At 38.5% G+C, this 23,581-nt stretch overlaps 1 protein-coding gene and 2 long non-coding RNA genes across 11 annotated transcripts in view; all 3 read left to right on the forward strand.

Annotated features, from left to right (window-relative positions):
• The window catches only part of NRG1 (neuregulin 1), a 1,136,418-nt gene that overhangs the window by 795,434 nt on the left and 317,403 nt on the right, over window positions 1–23,581 (forward strand). The window lies entirely within an intron of this gene.
• Window positions 1–23,581, forward strand: part of LOC111544149 — a 55,436-nt gene that overhangs the window by 8,794 nt on the left and 23,061 nt on the right. The gene's annotated exons all lie outside the window — the stretch shown is intronic.
• Window positions 3,219–5,185, forward strand: LOC111544150. Its single transcript, XR_002732057.1, has 3 exons — window positions 3,219–3,254; window positions 3,695–3,905; window positions 4,916–5,185. It is a non-coding gene; the product is annotated as an uncharacterized LOC111544150 (long non-coding RNA).

Genomic DNA, 23,581 nt, shown 5'->3' on the forward strand with positions numbered 1-23,581 from the left:
GAATCTCACACCAGAGCCAGACCAGAATTTTCCTTCATTTCATGACTGGTTTTCACAAAAACAAGCGTTAGGGAGAGTAGAAGGAAGAGCTTGCAAAATACCTTACTACTGCATTGTGAATGTGGAGTTGTAATTTTGGGGTTCTTATCCATGAAGATGGTCCTTAAAACTAAAATTCAGAATTTTAATTACCAACATAACACCCTCCTTTCTTACTACTATCATTATGTTATTTTATACTATGTTCTCAATAGGACATATCTGATGGAAATACATTTCTTTTGATATTTTTATTATAACTGGTGAGCTACATTCCATCCAATAGCAAATGCCTCTCAGCAAAAATTATAGATACTTTTGGCAGTTGATACTTTTAGATATTATTTGTGGAAACCAGAACTTCATAAATTTTAAAACAATATCTTCTTCAAAAATTTTTTTATTAAACTTTGTATTTTGAGATAATTGTAGATTCACATGCAGTTATAAGAAATAATACAAATAATACTTTTACCCAGTTTCCACCAAAGGTAACATCTTGAAAACTACTGCACAATAACACAACTTTGATATTGACACTGATACAATCAAGATACAAAACATTTTCATCCCAGCATCCCCCATGCTTAGTCCTTTTATAGCTATATCTACTTCCTTTGCCCACCCTCACCTTAAAACCCTGGCAATAATTAACATTTTGTCATTTCAAACACATTATATAAATGGAACCATACAGTATATAACTTTCAGGTGTTGGTTCTTTCCAATCAGCATAATTCTTTGGAGATTGTTTACTTAGCATACTTCTCTGGAGATTTATCTAGGTGGTTGGGTACTAATAGTTCATTCTTTGTTATTGCTACATAGTATTTCATGCTATGAATGTTGAGCCATTTACCCATTGAAAGATACTTGGGTTGTTTTTAGTTTGGAGAGATTATAAATAAAGCTGCTATAAATACTCATATACAGATTTTTGTGTAAACATATATTTTCATTTCTCTGGGATAAATGCCTAGGAATGAGTGTGATTTCTATATCTTATAGTAGTTGCATGTTTAGTGTTTTTAAGAAACTGACAAAATATTTTCCAAAATTAGATGTGCCATTTTATATTCCCACCAGCAATATGACAGTGATTGTTTTTCTGTATCTTCACCAGCATTTGGTGGTATTACTTTTTTTATTTTAGCCATTATGATCAGTGCATAGTGATAGCTCATTTTGGTTTTACTTTGCGTTTCTTTAGCGGCTAATGATGTTGAACATCTTTTCATGGACTTATTTGCATCTGTATATCTTCTTTAGGGAAATGTTTCTCTGTTCCTGTTGCTATTTTCTAAATAGATTGTTTTTTGACTGTTGAGTTTTAAGAGTTCTTTATATATTCTTGATAGCAGTTCTTGGTCAGATATGTGATTTACAAATATTTTCTCCCAGTCCGTAGCTTGTCTTTTTAATCCTTTTTACTATTTTTTTTCACAAGGCAAAAGCTTTTAATTTTGATAAAAATAACTTTTATGCTTAATTGGCAACCAAACACCTAAATGTCTTTTGATAGAAAAATTTGCCCTATATATGTAAAATCATTTTTACATATTCATAGATCCATCTCCACTAATGTCATGTAAGTTTAAGCATCACAAAATAATTTGAACAGATTCCTAAATTATGAATTAGTTAAGTTCTTTTTTGCTCAAATCTTTAGTTGTACATTTACTTCAAATAAACATTTGTTAAAAATGTACTCTGTACTGAGGAATGAGGATACAAAACTCATAATTTGTCATTTCTTTGCTTCAGGGACTTACATTTTACTGGATTACATCTAAATTTTTATTTGGTGGTTATATTCCAGGAAGATCATGACAGTCTTGTTTTCTAAATCTTTTAACTGCCTTTTGATGAAAAAGAAAGATAAGGCCTTGAATTTCACTGGTGAAACCTGAAGAAGTCAAATAAAATAACTTGTATGTGCCTTCACAAGCCACAGTCAGAACACTGTCACAATCTCGACCTTTGCTCCCCAAATCCTATTTTGCAAACCAGATGCTATTTCTTTGGACATTACAGGCTATTTTCAAAATACATCAGAACTTAACAAAATGTCATAGTAGCTAAATAGCACTACAGAAAACTGTTTAATATTAAAATTATGTCTTGATTTTATAATTATATAAAAATTAAATCTACCCTAGAGCAAAAATTATAGTTAACTACTAAAAATCGAAGAAGTGACTTTTTTTTTTTTTTTTTTTTTTTGAGGCAGGGTCTCACTCTATGGCCCAGGCTGGAGCACAATGGTGTGATCATGGCTCAATGAAGTCTTGATCTCCTGGGCTCAAGCGATCCTCATCCTCCCACCTCAACCCCTCCATTAGGTCCGCACCTGGTATATTAGTTTATTTTCACACTGCTATAAAGAACTACCTGAGCCTGGGTAATTTAGTAAGCGAACAGGTTTAATTGATTCACATTTCCTCCGGGCTGGGGAGCCCTCAGGAAACTTACAATCATAGCGGAAGGCAAAGGGGAAGCAAGACACCTCTTACAAGGTGACAGGAGAGAGAAAGAGTGAGAGGGGAACTGTCATACACTTTTAAACCATCGGATCTCATGAGAGCTCACTGTCATGAGAACAGGAAGGGGGAAGTCCGCCCCCATGATTCAGTCATCTCCCACCAGGCACCTCCCCTGACATGTGGAGACTACAATTGTAGATGAGATTTGGATGTGGGCACAGAGTCAAACCATATCACCTGGCTAATTTTCTTTTCTTTTTTCTTTTTTTTTTTTTTTTTTTTTGGTAGATATGGAGTCTCCCTATGTTTTTTTTCCCTAGCTAGTCTTGAACTCCTGGGCTCAAGTGATCCGCCCACCTCGGCCTCCCAAAATGCTGGGATTACAGGTGTGAGCCAATATACCCAGCCAAGAAGTGATTTGTATAATGGCAGGATTATGAATGATTGTTTCTGTGTCTTTAATTTGATTATTTTTTAAAAACTCATTATTTTTGATCATCATGCTATATACTATGGAGAACAGTTTTTAATTTGTGAAGGTGTAAGTGAACTTGATTTGGCTGAAGATAGCAGAGAGTCATCAATCAAACTTATTGATGACTAAGTGTCCACAGGATAAAAGTTCATCATAGTTGTTTCCATGGTGATGAATTATGATATCACAAACTCATCAAGACTGTGACTCAATGAAACCATCTGGACAGAGAATGAAAGGCAGTAGTTCACCAACATGTATGCCATCTTTGTATTATATGTTATTGTTAATTAAAATGAAGGGCTAAGTATTTCGCTCATTGAGATTACATGAAGATATTACGTATATTCAGACTTGTCTGAACACAGCTATGCTGGTTTTAAATTGAAGGTTTTCACAAAGCAAAAAATTGAGAAACAGAATTTGACTTAGAATTGTGTATTCATTAGAAAAGATCTTTTCTTCTCATATTCTGAAAAGCATACTTAGTAATCACAGTTAAATTCAGGCAAATTTGGCAAATTTTCATCCGTATACTTATTCTTTTATTAGTTAGTAGCCTCACTTTTCAGTTTTAGATATTGGCATTAAATATATAAAAAAGATCTTAGTGCTGTCATGCTCAGAGATTAAGAATATAGTTATAGATTTAAAATTAGGCACTTTCCCTGATAGTTTTTGTTGGTACAGGCTTTAGGTTATGTTTCTATGAACAACCAGATGCAAATGTCCTGGCAGTCATCCTGCCTGCTTGCTGTTTGTACCATCTCCGTGGTAGCAACAATCCAAGCTGCTGGAAGCACAGACTGAGCTCTATGAGTCAATTATTTTATGTATCTGGGAACGTGCAAGCCTTCCTGTCACTCTTTGATATCAATATGTAGACAGTTTGCAGCCTAGGCAACATGGTGAGACCCTATCTCCAAAATTTCCAAAAATTGGCCACCAGGTGTGGTGGTGCATGCCTGTAGTCCTAGCTACTCTGAAGGCTGAGGCAGAAGGATCCCTCAACCCCAGGAGTTTGAGGCTGCAGTGAGCTATGATCGCACCACTGCACTCCAGTGTGGGAGACATAGTGAGACACCGTCTTTAAAATAATAATAATTTTAAAATTTCAAAAATATCTAGACAATTTCTCTGCTTTGAAGGCTCTTCAAAGATCTCAAAGAGAAGCTTTACTTTGGAGTCCCAGCAGAGGCCATTCAAAAACTCAACCTGGTTTTTCAACAATAAATTAGAAATGTAATGCTAACAGTGGGTGCCAAGCATTACTGACCTTGAGTTCTAGACTAGATTCTACCAGATTCTGACCTTCAACTCTGGTACTCAATTTTCTCATAAAAGTGAGAAAATATCTTAACTGTATCACAGAATTGATGTGAGAATTCAAAACAAAGCATTTTTAAAGCTCCTCGGTTAGTGATTGGTATAAGGTCAGTGCTTCACAAATGATAGTTATTTTTTTTTTTTCCATTTGAAATAGAGATCAAAAAGACCTTATCTCACTAACGTGTCATGCAAATAAGGATTAATCTGGTTTTCTGTTCCTGAAACATACAGAAGGTGACTTCTTCCTCCATCATTTCCATCTGACTACCATCTGGGAGAACACACAGCTGCTACACATCTGGTGCAACACGGGCAGATGTGGCTTTCCAGAGGGAGGAGAGTGTTTGCTTTTCTCCACCTAAACACTGATCCTCTTCTGCATAGATTCAAAGACTGTCTTCCTTCTGCAGGTTTACCTGAGTCTGGACTCGAAGAATTACCTTCATTATGAGCTAAAGGAAGTCAGGCCCATTCTTCTCCTGCCTGGCCCCTCTGGCTCTTTGGCACTTCCCACATCCTCCTCATTTGGAAAGGCTTCATCATTTTCTGGTTCACAAAGCAGCTCTGTTGTTGCTTATTTCCACTACAGGGAAAAGGTGAAACGCTTCCCTCAGGGTGCGGAACAATGGAAGTCCCTGGAAGGAAAGTCTTGAAAGAGAAACCCAAGTGGCTTCTGAGATATTCCAAAGTCCAGTTGTTTTCCCTTTTTAAAAATTTTCAGAAAACATTTAAGACGCTCTTTGATGCCATTTCATAAAGCCTGTGATTGGGTCAAAAGTCTTAGTTCACTGTGTACCACAAATAGTGTACTCTATATAGTGTACGCTTGACTAAGAAAAAATAAAGATTTAGAAATAGATGTATTGAGGACATGCCATTAAAAGCAGGCTCCATTGAATCAACTGTTTTTCAGAATACTGTCAAGCTAACCTTAAACTAGTCTAGTCAAGGTAGGCGGTGGATTCCAAACTTGGGAAAAAGTGAGTCTAGTTAAATAACTACCCAAGGAAGAAGTGTTGGATACAACAACTATGAATATCTCAGAAAGTATGTCTTTTTTTTTTTTTTTTTTTTTTTTTTTTGAGTCAGGGTCTTGCTCTATCACCCAGGCTGGAGTGCAGTGACATGATTATAACTCACCGCATTGCAACCTTGACCCCCTGGGCTCAATCCATTCTTCTATCCAAGCCTCCCAAGTAGATAGGAGTACAAGTAAGTGCCACCATACCTAGCTAATTTTTTCTTAATTTCATTTTTGTAGAGATAGGATTTCCCAGGCTGGTATCAAACTCTCTAACTTCCTGGCCTCAAGCAGTGCTCCCCCCTTGGCTTCCCAAAGTGCTGGCATTATAGGTATGAGGCACCACACCCAGCCTGGGTGTCTATCTTTATGCTAAATGTCCAAGCCTTTCCATTTATCTTTTGCCTCTTCATAAAACTTGGCTGAGCGTTTATCAGGTCATTCACATCTTTCATTCCAGGCAAGTGGTAAACTTAGTAATATACTTCCTCTGGTGACAACAGGCAAAGGACTAGAAGCATAAGTAAAGAAATAGTAGAGTGGAATAAGTGGATTTTGACATGCAAAAAGATGCAACAAAGTGAACCTCATTAAGAAATAGACTCAGAGAGCTTGAACAAGTGGCAGCTAAGACAGAAAGACAGCCATGGTTCCAGATGTCTGGGGAAACAATGGAAGGGCAGATATTACAAAGTTTTCCATTTTGTACCAGAAGTGTCTGTATGAACACAAACTTCTAGTAAGTGTTCTTATTGTTCTGTGGGCTGATGTATATTTTTCTCCCACCACAGGCATTAGCAGTCTATATATTATTTACTAAGCCTTCCTAGATAGAAGCATTTATGATTATTTTTTGTTTGTATAAATATCTTGCATTTACTAGAAAATCATGCTTTTCCGGAATGCATTTCTATTACGAAGTTTCTTAAAGTGAGAAAAAAAAAAAGGTATGGCTTTAGAAAAATCCTAGGGTATTGTTGACAGTATGGACTGTATTGTGTGTTCTTGTCTTGGATCAGTATCAATGGCACAATGCTTTGATAGTGTCTGAAGATTAAGATATGCAATACAAATTCCTCCCTTCCCTCCTTCCCTCCTTCCTTCCTTCCTTCCTTCCTTCCTTCCTTCCTTCCTTCCTTCCTTCTTTCCTTCCTTCCTTCTTTTCTTTTCTTTTTTCTTTCTTTCCTTCTTTCTTCCTTCCTCCTTCCCTCCTTCCTTCCTTCTTTCCTTCCTTCCTTCCCTTCTTCTTCTTTTCTTTCTTTTTCCTTTCTTTCTTTCCTTTCCTCTTTCTTTCTTTCTTCCTTTCTTTCTTTCTTTCTTTCTTTCTTTCTTTCTTTCTTTCTTTCTTTCTTTCTTTCTTTCTTTCTTTCTTTCTTCTTTTTCCTTGAGATAGAGTCTCACTTTGTCACCCAGGCAGAAGGGCAGTGGCACTATCATATTTCACTGCCACCTCAAATTCCTGGGCTCAAGGGATCCTCCGGCCTCAGCCCCTCAAGTAGCTGGGACTATAGGTGTGCTCCTCCGTATGCAGTTAATTGTAGTTTTATTGTTTTGGGGTTTTTTTTGTAGAGTCTTTGTTGCCTAGGCTGGTCTCAAACTCCTGGGCTCAAGCAATCCTCCCACTGCAACCTCCCAAAGTGCTGGGATTATAGGCGTGAGCCACTGTGCCCAGCCCAATGCTATTTTCTTATGTTTCTCATATATGCATCATTTTGCTTGCATGCAATTCTTAATAGATGAAACATGTTTTAATCACCTACTTTTATACTTTGTAGAAGAGCCAAGGTAACATGAACTAAATCATTAAAGCAGCTGACTGGTTAGTGGATTGTGATAGGACTCAGGCATTTCCCAAAGGGGGAACCCGTATTTTGGTAATTCCAGGCATTTTAATTGTATTTTTCTGTCCATTCCCCAATGCCACAATGAGGAACAGCATTCTTTCCTGGGAAGTCCCACAATTTTGTCAAAAGTGGAAGAGTTGCCTTTGACGAATACAAACCCAGCAATAAAGAAGAGTAGGTCTAACAAATGAGGCCACCTTGGAAAATGTCATTTTGCCCCTTTGAGCCTTGCCCGTCTTACCTTTAGAGGAGGAGATGGGACTGAATCACCTCAAAGAGCCCCAATAGCTTTAAATGTCTGTGATTGATTTTTCTCCAGAGCAAGATCAAACAAAACAGTATTTCCTAGCTGCTGCCCTTACATGTAGTGGTGATTCACAGAGAATTTGGGGAGGAAAGTAGCCATTATGGGATGCTTTGCAAAAGGCAATACCAAGATTGATCATCACCTGAGAGTGACACACTATAGTTGTTCATCTGTATCCATGACAGATGGGTCCCAGGACCCCTTGCAGATACCAAAATCCACAGATGCTCATGTCCTTCATATAAAATGGCATAGTATTTGTATACAGCCTATGTATATCCCCCTGAATACTTTAAATCATCTCTAGATTATTTATAACAGCTAGAGTTACATAAATGCTATAGAAAGTATTGTTATATTGTATTTTCAAATTTACATTAGTTTTATTTTTTTTCCAAATATCTTTTTATCCATGGTTGGTTGAATCCACGGATGCAGAACCCATGGATATGGAGAGCTGACTGTAATAGTCAAAGACAAGAGTGGCTGGTGGTAAGCATACCATCTGTCCACAAGTGAATTTCCCCTAAGAATCCTGCTGGTACATTTCTTCATTTCTTGAGATTATTGAACCACGTGATTTCCTCACTGCTTATTTCACCTTCTGGGTGACACAGGCTCTGAATGTGCTGTTCAAGGCCTAAATATTAGCCCTGATTCAAAATGAACATTAACCAGAAAACAAACAATGATACTGGCCAACTAACTTCTCTCACTTCTCTCCTCCCTTTTCTTTAATTCTTTCCTTACCTATTTAGAAGAGCTGAGGTTCATTTTTATCTTCTTCTTATGACAGCCAGAATTGTCATCTATTAAGATTAAGTAAGGAAGGCATAATTGATATTCATGAACCACCCCAGGATTTATCAGAAGTGAGGGTGTTTCATACGGATTACTAATTGCCTAAAATTTGGCTCTAAGCACCTGAAGATCACTAGACAGGAGAGAAGAGTTGGCTTTGTTGTACATGAGAAGAGGCTGTGGCTGTGGAGTGGGGATGTTCACGAGAAGTCTGCTTTGGTCTTTGGTACTAGCAGTTTTCCCTCTATATGGTTAACAAGACAAATATTTTTATTCTTATATCCCCAGAATAAGGGCTTGAAAGGAAACAAAATCTCAAATAAATGGACTAATTTGTTGAATTCTGGACTACACCTCAGTTTATTTAAAGCAGCTTTAACAACTATCTCTGGAGCTCATAACACATATAGAGCACTATTTGTGTCACACAAAATCTTGAAATCAAAATTGCCACAGACCAAATCCAATCTGAAATGGCATTTCGTTCAACGGCAGCTTTGTATCACAAGAACCTGTTTCTGTTTTCCTAACATGGGTATGATGCCTGTTCAAAAGTAGCCGAGTGATTTACTTATTTTTTCATTATGCTTGTGGATTTGCATAGATTCAGGAGGCACATCTTCTGGGAGGTCTAAGAGTTTATAGAAAGACTAATTTCCTGACTGGGCATGATGCTCATGCTTGTAATCCCATCACTTTGGGAGGCCAAGGCAGGAAGATCACTTGAGACCAGGAGTTCGAGACCAGCCTGGCCAACATGGTGAAATCCTGTCTCTACTAAAAATACAAAAATTAGCCGGGCGTGGTGGCACATGCCTGTAATCCCAGCTACTTGGGAGACTAAGGCACAAGAATTGCTTGAACCAGAGAGGTGGAGATTGCAGTGAGCCAAGACTGAGCCGCTGCACTCCAACCTGGGTGACAGAGTGAGACTCTGTCTCAAAAAAAAAAAAAAAAGATTGATTTCCTATAGACAGGAGTATTTATATTGACAGCAGCAGTGCAGATCAAAACTTTGGGGTCACCCTCTTGAATATCTTATTTGTATTTCTTCTTGCATTACTAGAGTCGAGGAGAAAAATGAGTAAAAGGCTTAAGAGGATTCTCATTTCCATGCAAAGCTTCTCCACACTCCTGGGAGAAGGTTAAGGTCAGGAAGGAAGGTGAGACAATGTAAACCTCAGCACTATTTAGTAAGATAGCCATGGGGAAAAATATGGTATGTTTTTCTTAATTCATATCCAAGGACATTTAGCGCTCAAAAACTAAAATACTTTTATTTTATTTTTTTTATTTTTCTTTTTTGAGACAGAGTCTCACACTGTTGTGTGGGCTGGAGTGCAGTGGCTCAATCTCAGCTCACTGCAACCTCCACCTCCCAGGTTCAAGTGATTCTCCTTGCCTCAGTCTCCCACGTAGCTGAGATTATAGGCACCCACCACTACACCTGGTTAATTTTTTTTTGTATTTTTAGTAGAGATGGGGTTTCACTTTGTTGGCCAGGTTCATCTGAACTCCTGATCTCGTGATCCACCCGCATCGGCCTCCCAAAGTGCTGGGATTACAGGCATAAGCCACTGTGCCCGGCCCTGAAATACTTTTAATAAGGTTGTCTCATCCTTCTCTTGGTCCTTCTCTTGGTTTTTCAATGATATAGCAAGTCCCTCTGAAACGCTTCTGCAAAATAACAATGAAGCTAATCACCGTGGGAAACATTTACATCATATGTAGTTACATAAAGAGGAAATTGATAATCTTGGGACATCAGCGTACTAGAAGAGACATGTTTGATTCTATTATATTCTCTTAGTCAGCAATTTTTAATTTTTGCTTAAAGGAAACTGAAAAAAAACGTGAGTGCAGTGGCTCCCACCTCTAATCCCAGCATTTTGGGAAGTTGAGGAGGGAGCATTGCTTCAGTCCAAGAGTTTGAGGCCAGCATGGGCAACACAGTGAGACACCATCTCTACAAAAAATATTTTTTAAAATTAGCCTAGCATGGTGGTGCCTGCCTGTAGTTCCAGCTATTTGGAGGGCTGAGGTGGGAGGATCGCTTGAACCAGGGAGGTCAAGGCTGCACCCCAGCCTGGGTGACAAAGCCAGACCCTGTTTTAAAAAAAAAATAATAATGTGTAAGGCAGCAGTTGTTCTATAATGGATTGTATGGTAAAAGGAAGGATTACTTTCTTCCTATAACACCTTGTTATAACTTTTTCCAAAGTGTTAATCTTAGGGGTTGAAATTTTTATAGGTAATCATTAACGTTAGTCGAACATTATTTTAAAGTTTAGGTAATTCATCAGAGCATATTACTCTGACTTTCCTAAGCTAGATTAGTTACATATGTTCACTTCAGTTTGAGCCTCCACTAAGTTTTAACATGAACAAAATATTATATGCAACACCTTAGAAGCAATTGTTAAATCATTGTTACTTTTAATATCACCTAAATCTAAGCTAAGGAAATGTGTTTATTTTTATCACCAACTGACGTAGGTGTACCCACATGGACAGAAAACAACGTAAACCACCAAAAGGACTTGAAAATTCCCCACTCAAGACTTCTTTTGCCAATGACTAATGTTTAATGCTATTTGCTAGAGATTCTGGTGCCAGGAGGATTTCTAACCAGGTTATTTTATCAATAGGAATAAAATATCGAGGGCTTAAATTAGTGTAATCTCTCAAGATCTTGAATTTGACATTTTCATAATTTTTACTTAATCATAGCTCCTGGGGATTGGAATTGCTCTTTTAGCTGGCCGGAGTCTGGGAGGAGGATCCAAAGTCTCTGAGTTGTTTTATTTTATTTCTTTTTACCCCCTAAAGCACTGGAAATGGTTGGCCCTGATGTGCTCCTAAGGTAACCGCAAGATGAGGCAAAACAGGATTGAGATGAAAACCAAGCTCACCCACATCCTACGTCAATTAGCTATTTTTTTTTCTTTGTAAACAATAGGAGGGAGGTGGGTTGTAGCTTTTATGGTAGAGGTTCCTCCGCACCTCCTGACTCCCCCAGGGCTCCCCTCTGCCACTGCCTTCAGCCCAAATATAAGCTGACAACAAAATGTTTCTTCAAAATGCTCATTGTTTACTCTACCCTGGTTTCTTCTTAAAGGTCATCATCATGTTGAATTATCTTGAGAAAATCCTCTGAAGTGTGTGTGTATCTGTGAGTGTGTGTGTGTGTGTGTGTGTGTGTGTGTGTGTGTTTAGAAAGGATGTGAGGAGAATTGAGAGGTGAGTCTCTGAATAACAAGTTGAAAAAAGAGTATGGAGGAAAGCGGTGTTTAAAATTGTCCAAAGCCATAAGCCCGGCATGATGGTTCACACCTCTAATCCCAACACTTGGAGAGGCTGAGGTGGGAAAACCACTTGAGCTCAGGAGTTTGAGACCAGCCTGGGCAACATCGTGAAAACCCATCTCTACAAAAAAATACAAAACTTAGCTGGGCATGCTGGTGCATGCCTGCAGTCCCAGATACTCAGGAGGTTGAGATGGGAGAATCGCTTGAGCCTAGGAGGTTAGGGCTGCAATGAGATGTGAGTGTGCCACAATACTCTAACCTGGGCAACAGAGCAAGACCCTGTCTCAAATAATAATAATAATATATATTTAAAAAATAGTGAAATCAGTTGTTGATAGAACTGAAGTGTGTCAGGCTTAGTGGGGACTGTGGTTGTCTCTCCAGCCAAAAAAAAAAAAACAAAAAACAAAAGCAAAAAAATAACAACAACAACTAAAACAACTCCAAAATTGCTGTTGCTCCATTTATTTCAGGTGTAAGTCTTCTTTGAGATTAAAAAAGCAATATAACCATTTACAATGTACTTTGTTGGACCTGAGCATAGGAAAATTCATTCATTCATTTATTCATTGAGTACCCGTTATATGCCAGGCAACGCAGTAGGCACCATCAAAGATGAATAAGCTATGTTCTAAAATTCATAGTCTAACAGAAGAAACATGAAAGCAAAGAGTGGAAATATACTGTGGCAATACATATTCGGATATACTGGTATTAAAAAGTAAGGACTTTTTAGCTAAGTCTTTTTTGTTTATTTTCTAAAAAATCATCTATCAACTTCATGCATATCTATTAACACACGGTGCATATATTCAGCTGAATCTTAAAGTATGAGAAGAAACGTGCCATTCACAAAAGGGAAATGGGAATCAGTGCATCAGATACAACCTATGCAATCATGAAGATTTATGGCAGAGCACAGGATATTTGGGGATTGGCAGGCATTTCAAAATGGCTGGCACATAAAGTTCCGGGATGGGAATGGGCTGGCAAGAGAAGAGATCATTGGAGCCAAATTAACTGAACTGTGATTGAATTTTAGATATGATAATATCTATAGGAAACCTGGCAACCCAGTGGGCAGGTGACTATGATAGAGCAAAGATAGAATCTTCAGGCCTTCAGGGGACTAAGCAGGAACAGAATAATTTTACTGAGCACTTTAAGTGGACATTATGCTAGATTATTTTACATATTTCATCTCCTTTAATTTACACCACAACTCTGTGAGTGCAGGTTGATAAAGAATTAAATAAAATGCAGATGGGGTAGCAGCATCTGTAGTGCTAGCTATTTGGGAGGCTGAGGCAAGACCACTGCTTGAGGCCAGGAGTTCCAGGCTGTGGTTCACAGTGGTTGTGTCTGTGAATAGCCACTGCACTCCAGTCTGGGCGACACAGTGAGATCTCATTTCTTCAAAAAAAAAAAAAAAAAAAAAAGAGAGACAGGGTCTCACTCTGTCACCGAGGCTGGAGTGCAGTGATGCAATTACAGCTCACTGCAGGCTTAACCCCTAGGCTCAAACAATCCTCCCACCTCAGCCTCCCGAACAGCTTGGACTACAGGTGCATGCCACCACACCTGGCTATTTTTTGTATTTTTTGTAGAGATGGAGTTTCACCATGTTGTGCAGTCTGGTCTCGAACCCCTAGGCTCAATTGATCCTCCTACTTCCACCTTCCAAAGTGCTGAAATTATAGATGTGAACCACTGCACCTGGGCTAGAAATTATTTGATAATAAATAAATGAAGGCAGAATCCAAGAAAGAGCATAGAAGAGTCTCTTAAACCTTTGTTTTAAGCTATGAGCCAGGAAAGAGATGGTGGCAAGGGGGGGATGGCTGCAGTGCTTTTTTGTTCACTAATCTCAGGCCTGTGTGTTCTGAGCTAAAGAAAAGTCAGTTGGCAAGAGAAGGAGAAAGGAAGTTTCCCAGAACCATTTGAAGAAAAATTTGTAAAGTCTTCTCCCAGGGAGTTGCCCTCAACTACCTTTTAACAAAAATGGAGAAAAAGAAAAAAAAACAGAAAGGAATATATAGATATACAGATCTTTGACCTTTTAAACTATGATATCTCCTAGTATTATTTCATATATTGATAATAATTATAATTTTTCTCAAACTTGGCAAAAGTGGAACATTGTGGGAAATAATACGGGAGTGCCCATTTGAATTTCTGTTTGACTTTGCAGCAAAAATCTCTTTTCTAACTTTCTCTTTCAATCTCACTGTCAGAGCCATCTGATTGCTTGATAACATGATTCTTTTTGCCCAGCCCTTGTTATCCTCCCTCCTGCCCTAGTAACCATGACCTAGGCTTCACTCATTTCTACCCAGGAACCTGGATGCACTGCTTTGCACTATTGCCTCCTGGTAAAGCAGAGCAATGAGAAAGGAAACAGGAGCCCAAATTCAGAGCCTTCCTTCCCAGCACAAGGACGAGGAGATGCCCTTTTTTCCCAGGAAGGGGGATTCTTCCCTCTCTCTTCAATGATTGTCTTTATCACTCTCATGTTCTAACCAGTCTTTATTGTCCCCGCCACAACCACCAAATTTCATGTTCTTCTGGCAGTCAAATCAGGAAATTCAAGGACACAACTGCTCTGGCTTCACAAAGACAAGGATCAAATTGTTTGAGTTACTGATAGCAACTCTTTGCTTCTTGATCCTCCATGCCTCCTCAAGCTTTTTTGGCTGAACTTTTAGCTTTGGAACAGGGTCTCTGGAAAATACTTCTTAATATCCTTAAATTATAATTCTGATGTTTGCCTTGTTTCATTTTGTTTATTTGGGGAGGATAAAGTTTAGGTGTTCACCCGTCACACTCATTTCCTTCTATTTTTTAGACAAGGTCTTGTTCTGTCGCTCAAGCTGGAGTGCAGTGGTATGATGTTGGCTCACTGCAACCTCCACCTCCCTGGTTCAAGCGATTCTCCCACCTCAGCCTCCCAAGTAGCAGGGATCACAGGCTTGTGCTACCATGCCCCGCTACTTTTTTGTCTTTTCTGGTAGAGGCGGAGTTTCATCATGTTGGCCAGGCTGGTCTTGAACTCTTGACCTCAAGTGATCTGCCTGCCTCGGCCTCCTGAAGTGCTGGGATTGCAGGTGTGAGTCACCGCACCCAGCCCTAATTTCCTTCTAATCAAATAATTCTCCAAAATAAACATTTAATTGACCATCTACTACAATGATAACAAGACAATGTTTGCCTTAAATAAGCTCTAAATCTAGTTGGAGGGATAACACATACAGAATGGACTGTAATAAAAAGTGGGCTTTGCTTGGTGCTACAATTGTGATGTAAACTAAAGAGGGAGTGTTTTGGACTGACTTTGAGTTGGGGAGGCTTTATGGAGGAGGTGACATTTGAGTTGGGCCCTAAGTTGTATTTTATGAAATAAAAAAAAGAGGAAGGGCATTCCAAGATGAGAAGACAGTATAAATAAAGGCACAGAGGCATGGAAGGTAATTTACTGGCCAAAGGATAGCAAAAAGTACAGAACCACTAAAGTCTAGAGCACGTAGGCTAGAGGCTAGAATAAGTGAGAAATAGCTAATCCTAGAAAGAAAATTGGGGCTTAATTGTAAAAACCTTTGCACGCTATACTAAGAAGATTTGAGTTCACTCTCTTGGCAACTAGGAGCCATTACATGTTTCAAAAGATAGATCTGGTGGAAAAACGGAAGTACAGAGGGTAATATTCTAATGTGTAAACTCCTACCATGAGTCCAAGAGTGTATGGTATCTATCTCTGTACCGTGTTCAATATTTTGCTTAGACTGTTCGAACCATTTAAGAATAAGAAATAATAAAGTGTTTTCTCTGATACAATATTTGAATGCCTTTTACCAATCAATTCTTTCTAATTTCCCTTGAATAAGACATTGACTACAAATAGACAGCATTCCCATAGCAATCTTTTATTGAGACAAAGAGGTGAGTAGGCCAGGTTCTGCACAGAATATAAGCTATTTTTTCATTTTAGAATGCCACTGTCCATTGATGTCTATTCTCATTAAGTAGAAAATTCCAAGAAGTACTGGCAAAATTATGTTAATTTGTGTATGTACTGACTTCCAGACATTTGGAACCAGATTCTGAACCTGTAACTCATTTCAATCTTGCCATGACTTTGGTTTCCCAAGTCCTAGGTCTTCCTCTGAAAATTTAAAATGCTTCTGGAAATATATTTTCCATGACACCTTTGCCTTAGGAAAAAAATTTGTGGTCAACATTGGAGGAAAAAAAAAAAACTGAGACAACATATATCTTGCTCCTTAACATATTCTGTATGAAATTAATGTCTTATTGACAATCTACGTATCAGAGCCTCGTGCACAGGAGCTATTGAAATGATGTGTCAGTTTGGAAAATCAAGTTCATTATTTCTGATTCTCAACATAAACAAGCAGTAAATCACCGTAAAAGGGGTGTATGCATTAGGGCCTCCCACATAAACTTCACCTCTGCATGTGTAAACATTTTCTTATTATCGCAAATAATCAACAGGAGAAGAGCAAATGCAAGTTTAGCTTTTCTCCAGAATGTTTATCATGGTTACTTTAAACTGTTTATAGGAAAGAGTGAACTATAAATGTCTTTCAGGAGGTGGGTAGGACCATATGGCTCAGAGGCTTTTCTGCAATAAAATGTTTGGTTAAATTTTAGGCAACAGACGGTCCTTCCACAGCAATTATTTGTGATTTCGAGCATCGTTGTTGATACTCAACTCCTGAAACAAATAACACCAACCTAAAACATTTATAATAACTGAAGAAACCAGGTTGCTTTTAGCCCTGCTAGGATCCAGCTGCCCCCTCACAACCCATCCCCAGTCAGCTGCAGCTCAGGCAAGCCCAGCCTTTCCATCCCTGCACATCAGACTGTGGTGCAGAGAAACTCACTCTGCTCTTCAAAACAAACATTGGATGTAATCCACCTCAATCTTTTCCATGTGAGGCTTTACAAATTTTAGTTTTCTCTAAGAAGATAGCCTGTATATCCAATTGCCTAGGTAAGAGTTTAATTTCTGATGCATAAAGCATATCCTGCCTTGAAAAATATCTCAGGAAAAATAAAGGCCACAACAGCTTCATGTGGGCCTGTATCAGGATTGCTGCCGAGTAAGTTGTGAAATGTTTTTGGATTTCTGAGCCATTTGGATTTCAGAATTATGGAGGAATTACGGATCTGTGTTTTATTGTGTATTACCAATTATTTTCCTTTCTTTCTCTTTTATGTGACGGGTAGTATTTTGATTGTTTAAAATCATCTTTGTAGATACATTATTAGCAGCTATGAACTTCATTTCAAGATATTTAAGATGCCTTAGAAACTTCTAAAAATGGTACAATAGGATTGAGAGCCACTCACGTATGGCCTTTACTGTTTTGAGGTTTTTCTTTTTTGACATATATTATTTGATGAAACCCCATGAGATAGGTCTCTACTTTGGAAAGAAGAAAACCAAATTCAAGGGCAATTAAAAACTTGTCAAATGTCTCCATTTTAGTGAGAAAAAGAATTGGCATTGGCCTAGATCTTACTCTGTGCCCAGTCCTCTTCCCATACCCTTTTTTTTCTTTTTTTGGAGGCTGCTCTCAAACTTTTGAGCTCAAGTGATCCTCCTACCTTGACCTCCCAAAGTGCTGAGATTACAGGCCTGAGCCACTATGACTGGCCAGCTAAGGTTAATTTATTATTGAAGAAATATTTTTGTTATAAATTTAGTGTAGCCAAGTGTGCAGTGTTTAGACCATCTACAGTAATGCACATTAATGGCCTAGGCCTTCATATTCACTCACCACTCACTCACTGACTCACCAGAGCAACATCTAGTCCTGTAAGCTCCATTTATGGGAAGTGCCTCACACATGTATACCTTTTTTTTTTTTTTTTTGTCTTTTATTCTGTATTTTGTAATGTACATGTCCTATGTTTAGATAAGTTTAGATGTATAAATACTTATCCTTGTATTAAAATTGTCTAGTGTTCAGTACAGTGACTTGATGTACAGGTTTGTAGCCTAGGAACGATAGGTTGTATCATATAGTTGAGGTGTGTAGTAGCCTGTATCATCTAGATTTATATAAGTACATTCAGTGATGGAATTGCCTACTGACACATTTCTCAGAAGATATCCCCATCGTTAAGCCACCATTACTATATTAGAAGGTAGAAAACCAAATTCGGCTCCTGAATTAGCCTACTTATATAGCATCATTGGCCAGAGGAAAATCACTTTGCTTTATGAATCCCAGTTTTCTGTGGGAATGAAATGAGGTACCATGCATGATCCTACCAGCATAACACCTGCCAAATAGTGCACATTCAATACTAGACCTTCCTTTTTATACCTATAAATAAAGGATTTGTACTATATCAAGAGCTTCTCTATGTCTGAAGTTACAATAGAGTAATTCCAAATTGTCTTTCATGGAATCAAATCCCTGATGAACCCTCGATTTTCTGAGTTCTGTGAATTTCATCACAGCCCAATTTGACCCATTACTGCTAATTCAGTGTTTTTATTAGTAAATTATATTTCCAAGTTGAATCAAAACAACAATATAGCAGGCACAGCTTAAGACACAAGATAAATAAGTTGTTGCACTCACCAGTCAAAATATTTTTTTAAAAAATCAAGAAGCAATCACTGAATAGTTTTCCTTGATTTAGATACCAATTAGGTTAATGATCAAATGAGACTGATAATCAGAGCTGAGGAACTCAATCAACAGAATTGCAACATGTTTTTTTTAAACCTCTTGAAAGATCGCATCACTACAGAATAGGGAAACCTATTTATTTATTTAGTTTGAGACAGTCTCTCTCTGTCACCCAGGCTGGAGTACAGTGGAATGATCTCAGCTCACTGCAACCTCCACCCCAGGTTCATGCAATTCTCGTGCCTCAGCCTCTGAGTAGCTGGGACTACAGGTGCACACCACCACACCTGGCTAATTTTTTGGATTTTTAGTAGAGATGGGTTTTCACCATGGTGGCCACGATGGTCTGAAACTCCTGACTTCAAGTGATCTGCCCGCTTGATCTCCTGAGGGAAATCTATTTATGTCTAATGCTGTTCTTTTTACTAATTGTTTCATTGGCTGTCAGCCCTTAGAGGAAAAACTGTTCAAACAATCTTTTATTCGTAGACCCAAGTTATTTAATTTTAGAATTATTTCCGATGTATGCACAGCTGAATTTTCATCTTCATAACAAGAAAAGAAATTCTTTAAGTGAAAAACAGTACATTTTATACCCTTCCTTTTCACAAAAATCTCATAATATTTTCTGACCCATAATCTTGATAATTAGCCCTCCTGTTTGCTTGTGTTCTCTTTCACAAGTGATGTGATCTTATTTTTAAAAAGGACCTGAGACAAGTAGACAGCTGACCCTGGAACAATACAGATTTGAAAAGTTTTGGTCCACCTATACACAGATATTCTCCAACCTCTGTCACTCATGAGACACCAAGACCAACCCCTCCTCCATATCCTATTCAATCTGAAGATGACCAGGATAAAGACCTTTATGGGGATTCACTTCCATTTAGTTATTAGTAAATATCTTTCCTCTTCCTTATGATTTTCTCTATAAGTTTCCTTTATCTAGCTTACTTTATTGTAAGAATACAGTATAGACTACATATAACATACAAACTATGCATTATCAATTATTTATGCTGCTGGTAAGGCTTCTAGTCGACAATAGGTTATTAATAGCTAAGTTTTGAGGGAGCCAAAAGGTATATGAAGATTTTCACGGGTGGTTGGACTCCCCCCCGGCACAATGCCCATATTGTTCAAGGGTCAACTGTGCATCCTAATTGGTACTTGACACTGAAAGAAATTAGATCTCCTTGCCAGGCGCAGTGGCTCATGCCTATAATCCCAGTACTTTGGGAGGCCGAGGAGGGTGGATCACCTGAGGTCAGGAGTTTGAGACCAGCCTGGCCAACATGGAGAAACCCCATCTCTACGAAAAATACAAAAATTAGCCAGGCATGGTGGTGGGTGCCTGTAATCCCAGCTACTCGAGAGGTTGAGGAAGGAGAGTCACTTGAACCCGGGAGGCAGAGGTTGCAGTGAGATGAGATTGCGCCATTGCACTCCAGCCTAAGTGACGGAATAAGACTGTCTCAAAAGAAGAAAAAAGAAAGAAAAAGAAATTATACCTCCTCTTAGAAGTTTGTCCCTCTCTTCAACTGAAACCCATCACAGTTCAACCTACATGGTAGTTTCATTCATTTATTCATTCTGGTGCCACTTAGAGAACATCTACTTTGTCAGATAGTGTTCCACATACCGTAAGCAAAACACATGATCCCAGTCTACATGAAGGATGATGTCCAGTCATGTATGGCCTGATTCTTTTCTGTAAAGTGCTTTCACATTTGTAGTTGGTTCCTTTACTAGAGCACTCCTGTTTTTGCCTTCTTGTAGAAAGCAAATTCTTTCTACCCCGTCACTGATTTTGTTCTCCAATTCAAACAATAGAAACTAGACTAGAGAACTCTCTTGTAATATAAAAGGAAATAGAAATCCCTATTTAGTCAATGTTTTTAAAGTTTAATATGATTCCTCTTAGTAATGACCAGCAAAAAGAAAATATTTCTACTTTAATCTTTTCTTTTGAACTGAAGTGTCCCTCTATGTCATTTACATGACAATTGGCCCAAATCTCTCTGTTACCAAGACTTGGTATTCAAAGTAAGAGGCTTCATTTAATTTCAAGAAGACTTTTTTGGGGAAAGTTTTTGTTTGTTTTGTTGTATTTTATCATAACAAAACAAGGCATAATGACCAGGAAGATGGAGTTTCTAGTTAGTGCATACATATACATGCTGATAGTTACCAAATGTGATAGAAGCAAGTTATTCACATGCCTCTTCTCCATAGAAGGTTTTGGTCTTCAGCATGTAAAGCACCTCTTTTTTTCTTTTTGTTTTTTGAGATGGAGTCTCACTCTGTCACCAGGTTAGAATGCAGTGGTGGGATCTCCGCTCCCTGCAAACTCCGCCTCCCGAGTTCAAGCCATTCTCCTGTCTCAACCTCCCGAGTAGCTGGGACGACAGGCACGTGCTACCACACCCAACTCATTTTCGTATTTTTAGTAGAGACGGGGTTTCACCATGTTGGCCAGGATGGTGTCGATCTCTTGACCTCATGATCCACCCACCTCGGCCTCCAAAAGTATTACAGGCGTGAGTCACCACGCCCGGCCGCATGTAGAGCACCTTAAAAGTACATTGGATCCGTATAATCACTTAACTATGCACTTGTATATCCATATCAAAACTTCATGTTGTACAGTTTAAATATAGATAATAAGAATAAAATAAATGAAAGTATTTTAATACACTGATCCATGTTCTGGCTATTTTTCTATGGCTTTATGTAGCTTTAGCTTTTCATTCTCAAAGCATGGATCAAAGAGCTGTAAGAAGAAATTAACCAGAGACTTTATCCTGATTGTTTCACATTTCCAAAGGCAATAAATCAGTCACGGGCTGAGAGAGGAGTATTAAAGTCTACCACAACTAACATATTTCTGCCTTTTTTTCTTTTATTTCCTATAGGTTTTGCTTTATGAATTTTGACATGATATTTTCATCATGTGTAGATATCATGGCTCTTTATGCTTTCATTGCAGATGAAGTCATTTCCTAACATCACTGCTTCCTCTCCCTTCTCCTAGCAGTTATCTACATGAAACAAATAAATGTATTTTGTGAGGTTCAGCTAATTCACATAATTAGCATTACCAAGAGGCTTACAATTATTCTGGAATTTGTGTTCGCTTATTTGTTTCCCCAAATACAGCTAAAGGGGAGGAGAGGATCACCAGATCTTACAGTAGGCAAAACTATGAATTTTTAGTAAATCTTCCTCCTGGTTTTCTATTTCACTGGCTGCTCATTCTCAATGTCCTTCACTCTTTCTCCTCTGTTTAACTTCCAAATGCCAAGCATCCCTGGGATTATTCTCTTCATTTATTACATTATCTCAAATGGTTTTAAATACCATACATATACTGATGACACCTAACATTCTAGTTCCCCTCTGTGTCTCCCTGAACTCCAGACTCAGAGGTCCAACTGAGCTCTGCATATGGCTGTCCAGTAGGCATCTCCAGTTGAACATCAATGAAACAAAGCTTCAGGCTTTTCCCCAACCAGCTCTTCTTCTGGTCTTGCCCATCTCAATAAACACCATGCTATCTACCCAATTATCTGAGCCAGCTATCTGGTAGTTATTCCCTTCTTTCCCTCACTGTCTTCTGATCCTCACATCCTATAAACTCTAATTCCAAATATCCCTGGAATCCTTTCAGTTTTTCCTATCTTCACTTCTTCTCCTTAGTCTAAGCTATTATACTGTCTTGCATAGTTTAGTGGTGTTTTTTAAACACTTTTTAAAAATTTACATTTGCCTTTTCCAACGAATTCTCCTTAGAACAGCCAGAATGATGTCTTTGATGTATGAGTTAGCCAAGTGTGGTGGCTTGCACTAGTAGTCCCAGCTACTCCAGGAGGCTGAGGTGGGAGGATTGCCAGGAGTTCAAGACCAACCTGGACAACATATTGAGACCCCATTTCTAATTAAAAAAAGAGGAAGAAAAAGAAGAAGAAGAAGAAGAAGAAGAAGAAGAAGAAGAAGAAGAAGAAGACGACGACGACGGAGGAAGAGGAAGAGGATGAGGGGGAGGAGGAGGGGGAGGAGGAGGGGGAGGAGGAGAAGACATGAATTAGATTTTGTTGATCCCTTGTTTAAACTCTCTATTGGCTTTTTCTTTCATTTAGAATAAAATGAAACTTCCTGTCCTGACCCCTATTTGATCTTATTTCCTGTCACTTTCCCATTGTCTATTATACCTCACAGTCACTGGACCGCAGTTATTGCTGTTCCTCCAACCTGGAGGCCTTAGGGCCTTTGCAGCTGCTATTTCTATAGCTGGAACACTTTCTCCTCAAATCTGCAAAAGACTGATATCTTGTCTAGTCAGCTCTCAAATTAAATACCACACGCTCATCAAAACCTTCTCTCACCTCAAGCTGGTGTTGGTAGCAGTCATTGAACTTCACAGCACCTTATGTTAATGTTGTGCAGAACACTTACCACTGCCCGATATTTTACTGATATGTCTTTTGTCTGTTTCCTGCCACTCGTGCCCGTGAAATAGAAAGCAAGCTCCATCGGAGAAGAACTTTATCTGTTTGTTCACGGCAGTAATTCCAGGCCTTGGAAGAGGGTTTGGCACACAGATATTACTTAATAAACATAGGAGTGAATGAATGAAAATTGTTAGAAAACACCATCTAAAGTGAGTCAGACAATATGTCCAGCTTCTTGTGTGTGCTAATGAATGAAACTTTGTGGACTGTATATCTGTATATAACTACTTCATTTCTTACAGAGCCTTCATAGATGAAAGTAACTAGACATTTAACTTAAAAGGTGCTAGGTCATCTTCAGTTTTAGGCTGTAAGCAGTAAGACTGACTGTACATGACCTGTTAAAACCATTTTCTGGGAAAGGCTCTTAAGTACCTGTCAGAGTTTACAATTTGAGGGCAAACATAAATAAACTCAAATGCCTTTCAACTTCGAACATTTGATGCTTGAAAATCACCTTTATTTCACTTTTTGCTAGTCACATCTATTCATCTTTTGGTTTCAGGACCTGATTCATCAGTTTCTATAGATCCATTTATAAACTCAGTCAGCATTTTACTTTGCCAGCCTATGAGCAAAAGCAGGCAACTGAAGGCCTGGAAAAAACCCAGACAACAACAACTTGTTTTTCACTGGTTCTGCTTTCAAACAACTTCCAAGAGCACAATACAGCAAAAAGTGAGAGTTATCTATTTCTCTCTTCTTCATCCGAATACAAAATAGATCCTACTTCATTGCCTTTTTTTTTGTCTTTTGCCTCTACTTTAAGACTTATCCAAGAAATAAAGAAAA

Source organism: Piliocolobus tephrosceles, chromosome 7, assembly GCF_002776525.5.
Source record: "Piliocolobus tephrosceles isolate RC106 chromosome 7, ASM277652v3, whole genome shotgun sequence".
Lineage (NCBI taxonomy): Eukaryota > Metazoa > Chordata > Mammalia > Primates > Cercopithecidae > Piliocolobus > Piliocolobus tephrosceles.